At 34.9% G+C, this 9,143-nt stretch overlaps 1 pseudogene; it reads left to right on the top strand.

Moving 5' to 3' along the window:
- Positions 1-2,515: 2,515 nt before the first annotated feature.
- Positions 2,516-3,163, top strand: LOC114208248 (ubiquitin-conjugating enzyme E2 L3 pseudogene; annotated as a pseudogene).
- The last annotated feature ends 5,980 nt before the right edge of the window (positions 3,164-9,143 follow it).

The raw sequence follows: 9,143 nt of genomic DNA, 5'->3' as shown, positions 1-9,143 counted from the left end.
ACTAATGAATCACCGAACACTACATCAAAAACTAATGATGTGCTATACAGTGGCTAAATGAACATAATAATTAAAAAAAGAAAGTATTTTTTTCTAAATTTCCTTTCACATTTTTTATAGTTTTGCTTTTCATAATTAAATCTTTAAAACATCTGGAATGAATTTTGGATAGAAGAGTCCATGACGAAATATCATTTCTGCCAGAGTTAAGCAATCATTATTCCATTATTCATTTAATGATTCCTCTCTTCCCAACTAATGTGAAATGTCTACTCTGACAGAAACTGAGGATCCATTTTTTTAAATTTCTAGGCTATCCATTTTCTTTTATTGATCCATTAACTTATTCTTCTGTGACTAAGCTAAAATTATCACTTTAGAATTAATCCCACGTTGTTTTTTATGTTTTGGGCAAATCCATCTACCTCCAAATCATTTCTTGGTAATATTGCCTTAGCTAGTGTTGGTTCTTTGAATGTCCAATTCAAATTTTTTTAATCAAATAATATGGGAAAAGATGATAACAGCTTTGTAATATAGCTTGAAGTCTGGAATTGTGATGCCACCAGCTTTGGTTTTCTTTTTCAACATCCCTTTGGCTATTCAGGGTCTTTTTGGTTCCATACACATTTTAGGATTATTTGTTCCAACTCTCTGAAAAAAAGTTGATGGTATTTTAATAGGAATTGCATTGAATGTATAGATTGCTCTAGGTAGCATAAATATTTTAACAATATTTGTTCTTCCAATCTATGAGCATGGAACATTTTTCAATTTCTTTGTGGCTTCCTCAATTTCTTTCATGAGTGCTCTATAGTTTTCTTTGTACAGATCCTTTGCCTCTTTGAATAGGTTTATCCCTAGGTATCTTATGGTTTTTGGTACAATTGTAAATGGGATAGACTCCTTAATTTCTCTTTCTTTTGTCTCATTGTTAGTGTATGGAAATGCAACTGATTTCTGTGCATTGATTTTATATCCTGCCACTTTGCTGAATTCCTGAATGAGTGCTAGCAATTTTGGGTTGGAGTCTTTTGGGATTTCCACATAGAGTATCATGTCATCTGGTGAAGAGGGGGAATTTTGCTTCTTCTTTGCTAATTTGGATGCCTTTTATTTCTTTTTGTTGTCTGACTGCTGAGGCTAGGACATCCAGTAATATGTTGAACAACAGTGGACATCCCTGTCTTGTTCCTGACATTAGGGAAAAAAGCTCTGTTTTTCCGCAGTGAGAATGATATTCACTGTGGACCTTTTGTATACAGTTTTTATGATATTGAGGTATGTTCCCTTTATCACTACACTGTGAAGAGTTTTAATCAAGAAAGGATGCTGTACTTTGTTAAATGCTTTTTCTGCATCTATTGAGAGGATCATATGTTTCTTGCCCTTTCTTTCATTAATGTAGTGTATCACATTGATTGATTTGTGGATGTTGAACCACTCTTGCAGCCCAAGAATAAATCCCCTTGGTCATGGTGAATAACCCTTTTAATGTACTGTTGGTACTGGCACAAAGCAGACACATAGATCAATGGAACAGAATGGAGAACCCAGAAATGGACCCTCAACTCTGAAAGAACATGCAATGGAAAAAAGATAGTCTCTTCAACAAATGGTCTTGGGAAAATTGGACAGCCACATACAGAAAAATGAAACTGGACCATTTTCTTACATCATACACAAAAATAGACTCAAAATGGATCAAAGACCTAAATGTGAGACAGGAATCCATCAAAATCCTACAAGAGAACACAGGCAGCAACCTCTTTGACATTGGCCACAGCAACTTCCTCCAAGATATATCTCTAAAGGCAAGGGAAACAAAGGCAAAAATGAACTATTGGGACTTCATCAAGATAAAAAGTTTTGCACAGCAAAAGAAACAGTCAACAAAACCAAAAGACAACCAGCAGAATGAGAGAAGATATTCGCAAATGTTTTATCAGATAAAGCACTAGTATCCAAAATCTATAAAAAACTTATCAAACTCAACACCCGAAGAACAACTAATCCAATCAAGAAATGGGCAGAAAGAACAGACATTTCTCCAAAGAAAACATACAAATGGCCAACAGACACATGAAAATTGCTCAACATCACTCAGCATCAGGGAAATACAAATCAAAACCACAATGAGATACTACCTCACACCAGTCAGAATGGCTAAAATTAACAAGTCAGGAAATGACAGATGTTGGTGAGGATGCAGAGAAAGGGTAACCCTCTTACATTGTTGGTGGGAATGCAAGCTGGTGCAGCCACTCTGGAAAATAGTGTGGAGGTTCCTCAAAAAGCTACCATATGACCAGCAATTGCACTACTAGGGATTTACCACAAAGATACAAATATAGTGATCTGAAGGAGCAATTGCACCCCAATGTTTATAGCAGCAACGTCCACAATAGCCAAACTGTGGAAAGAGCCCAGATGTCCATTGATAGACGAATGGATAAAGAAGATGTGAATATTAGGCAGCCATCAAAAAATGAAATCTTACAGCACCAGATCCAAGATGGCGGCCAGCAGGAAGCTGATGAAGGAGCTTGAAGAAATCCGCAAATGTGGAATGAAAAACTTCAGTAACATCCAGGTTGATGAAGCTAATTTATTGACTTGGCAAGGGCTTATTGTTCCTGACAACCCTCCATATGATAAGGGGGCCTTTGGAATCGAAATCAACTTTCCAGCAGAGTACCCATTCAAACCACCAAAGATCACATTTAAAACAAAGATCTATCACCTGAACATCGATGAAAAGGGGCAGGTCTGTCTGCCAGTAATTAGTGCTGAAAACTGGAAGCCAGCAACCAAAACCGACCAAGTAATCCAGTCCCTCATAGCACTGGTGAACGACCCCCAGCCCGAGCACCCACTTCGGGCTGACCTAGCTGAAGAATACTCTAAGGACTGTAAAAAATGCTGTAAGAATGCTGAAGAGTTTACAAAGAAATACGGGGAGAAGCGACCTGTGGACTAAACTCTGCCATGACCGATTCCAGCGAGTGTGAGCGGAGACCCCGCAAAACAGGACTCTGTGGAAAATTGACACGTGCGGCTGCCTGGCGTTTGCTTGTGGCAGTTACTAACTTTCTACAGTTTTCTTAATCAAAAGCGGTCTAGGTAACCTGTAAAGAAAGGATTAAAAATTTAAGATGTTCTAAAAAAAAAAAAAAGAAATCTTGCCATTTGCAAGGACATGGATGAAACTAGAGGGTATTATGCTAAGCAAAATAAGTCAATCAGAGAAAGATAGTTATCATATGAGCTCACTGATATGTGGAATTTAAGAAACAAAACAGGATCATAGGGGAAGGGATGGAAAAATAAAACAAGATGAAACCAGAGAAGGAGACAAACCATAAGAGACTCTTAATCATAGGAAACAACCTGAGGGTTGCTGGAGGGGCAGGGGTGGGGGGATGGGGTAACTTGATCATAGACATTAAGGAGGGGATGTGATGTAATGAGCACTGGGTGTTATATAAGACTGATGAATCACTGAACTCTACCTCTGAAACTAATAATACACTATATGTTAATTAATTGAATTTAAATTAAAAAAATAAAATTTAAAAAATAATATGGGAAAATTAAAACATACTGCCATTTAGACTGTTTACTATTTTTTTCTCTAATTTGATTGTGGTGTAGTACTACTGATTCAGTGGCATTAGTAAACATTCTCATCTTTTTCCTCCCAAAGAAAAAACTTTAATATTTCACCATTATATAAGACTTGATGATGTTTTATAAATAGTATCTTACTAACTTAAGAATTTACCTCTTATTCTTCATTCTCTAAGAATTTTAATCAATAATGATGTTGTATTTTATCAAACATCTTTTCCCAATTTAATTAGATCATGCAAAGTATATTTCCTTTTATATAATAATGTGATATATTACATTAACCTAATGTAACTTTTATGACCCTAGCCTCACCTCAGATAAATCCAACTTGCTCATAACATAGATAATCATAAAAAGTGATTATTCATGATCATGTTTATGAATCTCCCTGATTTTTCCCTATAAGTCAAGTAAACTAGGATAAATAAATAAACAATACATAGATAACTTCCAGAACAAAACTAGATAGGTAATTATGCTCATGAACTCAAAACCACTGGAGATCTTACATGACATATGTGGCATCAGCAGGAGCACAGGAAGAAGTATAAAAGGAAGAGAATAGGGAAACTCAGTTCTCATGAAAAAGTAACAACAGAAAAGGATTGCGATCAAAGCCCATACAAACCTTTAGGGAATTAGAAGGTGATATGAGCAGAATTTTAACCCTATGGACAATGAAAGTATTCAAGAAAGATATGCTTAAAAAGTAGAAAAAGTACAATCTAGTACTTTAAAGAACTTAATATACTGTGGAACTTATGACAGCTTTAAAAGAATAAAATAAATTAGAAATTTTTAAAAACTTAAAACTGAGATTGGAGAAAAGGATACTTGAAACAAATGTCATCAAATTCAAGAAGTAATTAGAAATAAAATACTTGAGAAATCAAAACTAAACCTAGATAGAATCCATAAGCAAATAAACAGTCGGGAAAGCCATAAAAATACAACATATAAAACAACAAAGAAGAAAAAAAAAAACAACAAAGAACAAGGAGGCAATGTGGCTAAATTAAAGGCAAAGAAAGGAAGAATAGGAAGAGATGAGTTCAGGAGAGGTACAGTGGCAGAGATTTTTTTTTTTTTTTTAAGAGAGAGAGCTCACACGCAAGTGTGTGCATGGGTGGGGGAGGGCGGAGAGAAAGGAAGAAAGAGAATTTTAAGCAAGCTCCACACTCAGCACAGATCCTGACACAGGGCTCTATCTCACAACCCTAAGATCATGACCTGAGCTGAAATCAAGAGTCAGACACTTAACTGACTGAGTCACACAGGCACCCTGACAGAAATCATTTTAGTCTCATACTCCAATTATTTATTACTGTGTGTTTCCTGTGTATCAAATCATAATGCATTTTATTAGCCAACTCTAAATGGAATGATTTAAATAATAATATAATAACATAAATAAGAATAAAATTACTTGAAAATAAGAAAAATGATTATTGTGATTTTCTATGTTCACTGCTCTCAGGTTAACATCCATTAAACATTCAAGTGGATATGTTATGAATATTCAGTTAGGTATTCCAGAATTCAGAAGAATGTCAGGCTGGAGATATGATCTTGGGATTCACCAACAAAGATGCTTTTTTAAACCATGAGACTGGATGAAATTATGTAAGAAGTGTGTGTGTGTGTGTATGTGTGTGTACATATATACATATTTATACAAAGAATAAACAAATATTAATTAATTAATTAATTAACATTTATTTATTTATACAAAAAAACTAGAAGTCAATGAAGATTGTTCTTTGGCACTCATGCTATGCCTAACCATCCTGGAGCTTAAGCCCAGAATCAAAATTAATAATATCGACTCTGTTTTAGTTAGATATTTTGTTTATTATGGATTTTTTGCATGAAATTTTAAAAACAAATATTGAAATGATCTTATCTTTGATACTCAGCTTTTTGGCTCTCCCTTAAATTCTGTACCCAAGATGAGTTGGTCATTTGCATCATCACAGTCTCAATGTTGACCTGAACACTCCAACATTTAAATTTTGGCGAGATCTGAATGAACGAGCAAAAGAAACTGAGATAAAGTGGCCAGAGATATAGGAAAACCAGATGAGTGTGTTGCCTAGAATCAAAGAAAAGTGTTTCAAAGGGGAATTAACTGGGTTAAATGCTGCCCAAAAGCAGTGTTAAATGAAGACAGAGAAATGGCCAAGGGCTTTAGCAACAGGTTTATTAGTGGGAAGCACAGTATTATTGAAGTGGTGGGTGTGAAATCTAATTAGGATAAATTCAAAGAGATAGGAAAGAAAATGGAGAGAATGATTATAGACAATTCTTTATAGGATATTTTCTACAGAGGAAAGAAAAGTCAAATGGCCTATGAAAAATGAGATCATAAGGTTTATTCATTTTTGGGATGGGAGAAAAATAAGATGATTTACTTAAGATGGTCAAATAATATTTGTATTCTAAAAGGAATGATATAGTAAAAGGGAAAAATTATGATGTAAGAAAAAGAGATGGAGAGACAACCTAAAGAAATGTCCTTTAGCAATTAGCAGGAATGTGACCCTGTGAATAGCTGTTAGGGTTGGTCTTAACTAAGAACATAGAGGCTAATCCATTTGGAATGGGAGAAAAATGTGGAGCATTTGGGAGGAGAAATGGGAAATGATTTGATATAGTATTAGAAGTTAATCTGTTAGGGGCGCCTGGGTGGCTCAGTTGGTTGGGCGACTGCCTTCAGCTCGGGTCATGATCCTGGAGTCCCGGGATCGAGTCCCATATCGGGCTCCCTGCTCAGCGGGGAGTCTGCTTCTCCCTCTGACCCTCTTCCCTCTCGTGCTCTCTGTCTCTCATTCTCTCTCTCAAATAAATAAATAAAATCTTTAAAAAAAAAAAGAAGTTAATCTGTTATCCTCTGCTTGCTTCTATTTTCTCAATGAAATAGAAAGTAAAGTGGGAATTGGGAGTGTGGATTGTGAAGGAAGAATCAAAAAATGAAGAGGAGAAATTGCAGGGGACAAAGATATGAAACAATTGTCTGGGTCCCTAGGGATATGGAAGAGATAATGGGTTAGGGGAGTCTAAAATGTTATGTTGAGCTGCATGGGTGTAGCCACAGACCAAGTATCCAAGGGATGTCCCATAAAACTCTTACTTTATGGGTGCCTGGGTGGCTCAGATGGTTAAGTGTCTGCCTTCAGCTTCAGGTCATGATCTCCAGGTCCGGGGATCAAGCCCACATCTGGCTCCTCCTGCTCGGTGGGGAGTCTGCTTCTCCCTCTGCCTCTCCCCACTACTCGTGCTCTCTCTCTCTTGCAAATGAATAAATAAAATCTTTTTAAAAACTAAAAAATAAATTTTAAAAACCCTCTTACTTTAAAAACGAAAGTCTGTATTTCAGAGAATGGGACAGATCCTTCCATGGTATTACTGTCAGGTAGAAATAAAACAGGATTACATCTATATTACTTCAGAAAGTCTCCCTTTTTCCAATAGATGCCAACATCTGCCAAGATCCAGCTAAAATGTTTGTGAAACTTACTCCAATTCCCAGGTAGAATTAAATTCCCTTCCAAAGCAGTCCCATATCACTTTGTAGGGATTTCAAAATTGGCACTTATCACATTAAATAAAAAAAAAAAATAAATGGCTAATCAATTCTATCATTTTGTCTGACTCATTGGACAAAAGAATATTATAGTAGGAATGAGTTTTATTCATTGACACTAGAGAATAAACCGGTGAATAGGTCATGCTCATTCCCACTGAGAAAATGTGAAAGCTGGAATGCTACATGACCTTTGGAAGTTCCTGGCAGCCATATGATTTTACATTTATATTTTGTAGAAAAATATACAGAATAGATTTCAAACTGTTTTTGAAATGGGTTGATAGATCATTTTGTGGATTATTTTGAATGTTGCTCCAGTGGGCAGAATATATTAGCTTTCATCTTGGAAAGGAAATGGCAGCATATCTATTTCTGTAATTCCAATGAATGTAATCAGTTCAATGGGAGGAATAACAAGCTAAGACTTCAAACAAGCTTAACTTAAACTGCCTAGCCTCATGTTTAGTTGAAAAATTCCCTAAAATGGTTTGTTTGGGTCCTGCTTAGAGATTTTACTCTGAAAAATAAATGTCTTGCTAACTCTTGCATTGAGTGCTGTTTTGTAACCCATTTCAAGACCAAATTTAGAGGAGTTAGTCGGTAGAGCGTATGATTCCTTATTTTAAGGTCATAAGTTTGAGCTCTATGCTGGTTATAGAGATTACTTTAAAAAAGAAAAGAACAAATTCAGAGAGAGTTTTGCTTAATAGAGAGAGAAAGGAGAAGCATTTTATTTTCTTTATATAACTACTGACCTCTCCATTTGTGAAAAAAGCTACCTGTGCCTGCCAGTTATTTGTTGTTTACACATTTTGGATGACCCCCACTGGGATCCGAACTTTTTCACCTGCATACATTTTATTCATTTTCTCCAGAAACTACCATAACTTTAACTCTCCAGAGACCTGGACAACAATCAGTTTCTGTAAAAGCCTGTTTATATTGCTCCCTTACTCTATCATAGGTATAAAACACTATAATGTACACTTTTAACCCAAGGGCAAACATGTTCAGTTTGATTAACAGCAGATTCTGACTGAAGACTTTGTTGACAAGAATGCCACATATTCAGATCTCTCTTGCTCAAATTTTCAGTGATAAATATATCCATTATTATTTTCAGTATGATTCTGAAAACTTTTATGTTTTTCTTTCTGCTCAAAGAGCCATGCTTCTAAACAGGATACGTGTAAATCCCTGTTCTGGTTATTGTTAAGTTCACTGCAGATTGTACAAAAGGGAAGGCTTAAAAAAATGATCTGATGATAATTGTTCTATGAAAGAAAATATATTAAATTATTTTATTATTTCTATTCATAAGCATAGAAGTAATTTGAATATATCATTTCCATCACTTAATTACTTCTATAACAGAAATGCAGCCAAAGGAAATAAATAACAAATACATGCTTATTTGAAGATATGTTTATCTGGTTTCTTAGATATTCATTATTGTAAATACAGGAAGTGAATCTCCACTGATCTTTTTCTTCTTCTAAACATTAATGGATTTAAAGCAGGTGAAGTTTAGAGTAGCTAAGTCATTTTTTTTTAATATTATCCTTAGTCGTTCTCATTTTCTAATAAAATATAAATCTATAAAATTTTAATTTATTGAAAATAAACAGAATATCATTAGAATAACAACGAGTACTTTTGTCCATAGGAAGGACAAATAATTGATAGGCATATCTGGGGAGTATATGCTAGAGAACTCTCAAAATCTTAATTTGAAAAAAAATTGAGTCTCTCATTTTAGGATTAATATCTGATTGTAACAGGTTAGCATTTTTGCAATGAAATCATAGATCTGATTTTTGAGAAATATTAAAAAGAGATGACAGTGATAATTCTCCCTCAATTGACATTCAGTAAGCATCAACAAGTGCTCCACTCTATTGAAATTGGCAAATAACTACAAGCA

Source organism: Eumetopias jubatus, unplaced genomic scaffold, assembly GCF_037043125.1.
Source record: "Eumetopias jubatus isolate StellerSeaLion01/CBP00866 unplaced genomic scaffold, mEumJub1_p1.0 scaffold_2, whole genome shotgun sequence".
Taxonomy (NCBI): domain Eukaryota; kingdom Metazoa; phylum Chordata; class Mammalia; order Carnivora; family Otariidae; genus Eumetopias; species Eumetopias jubatus.
The sequence above is the reverse complement of the archived record's forward strand: the minus strand, read 5'-3'. Positions and strand labels throughout refer to the sequence as shown.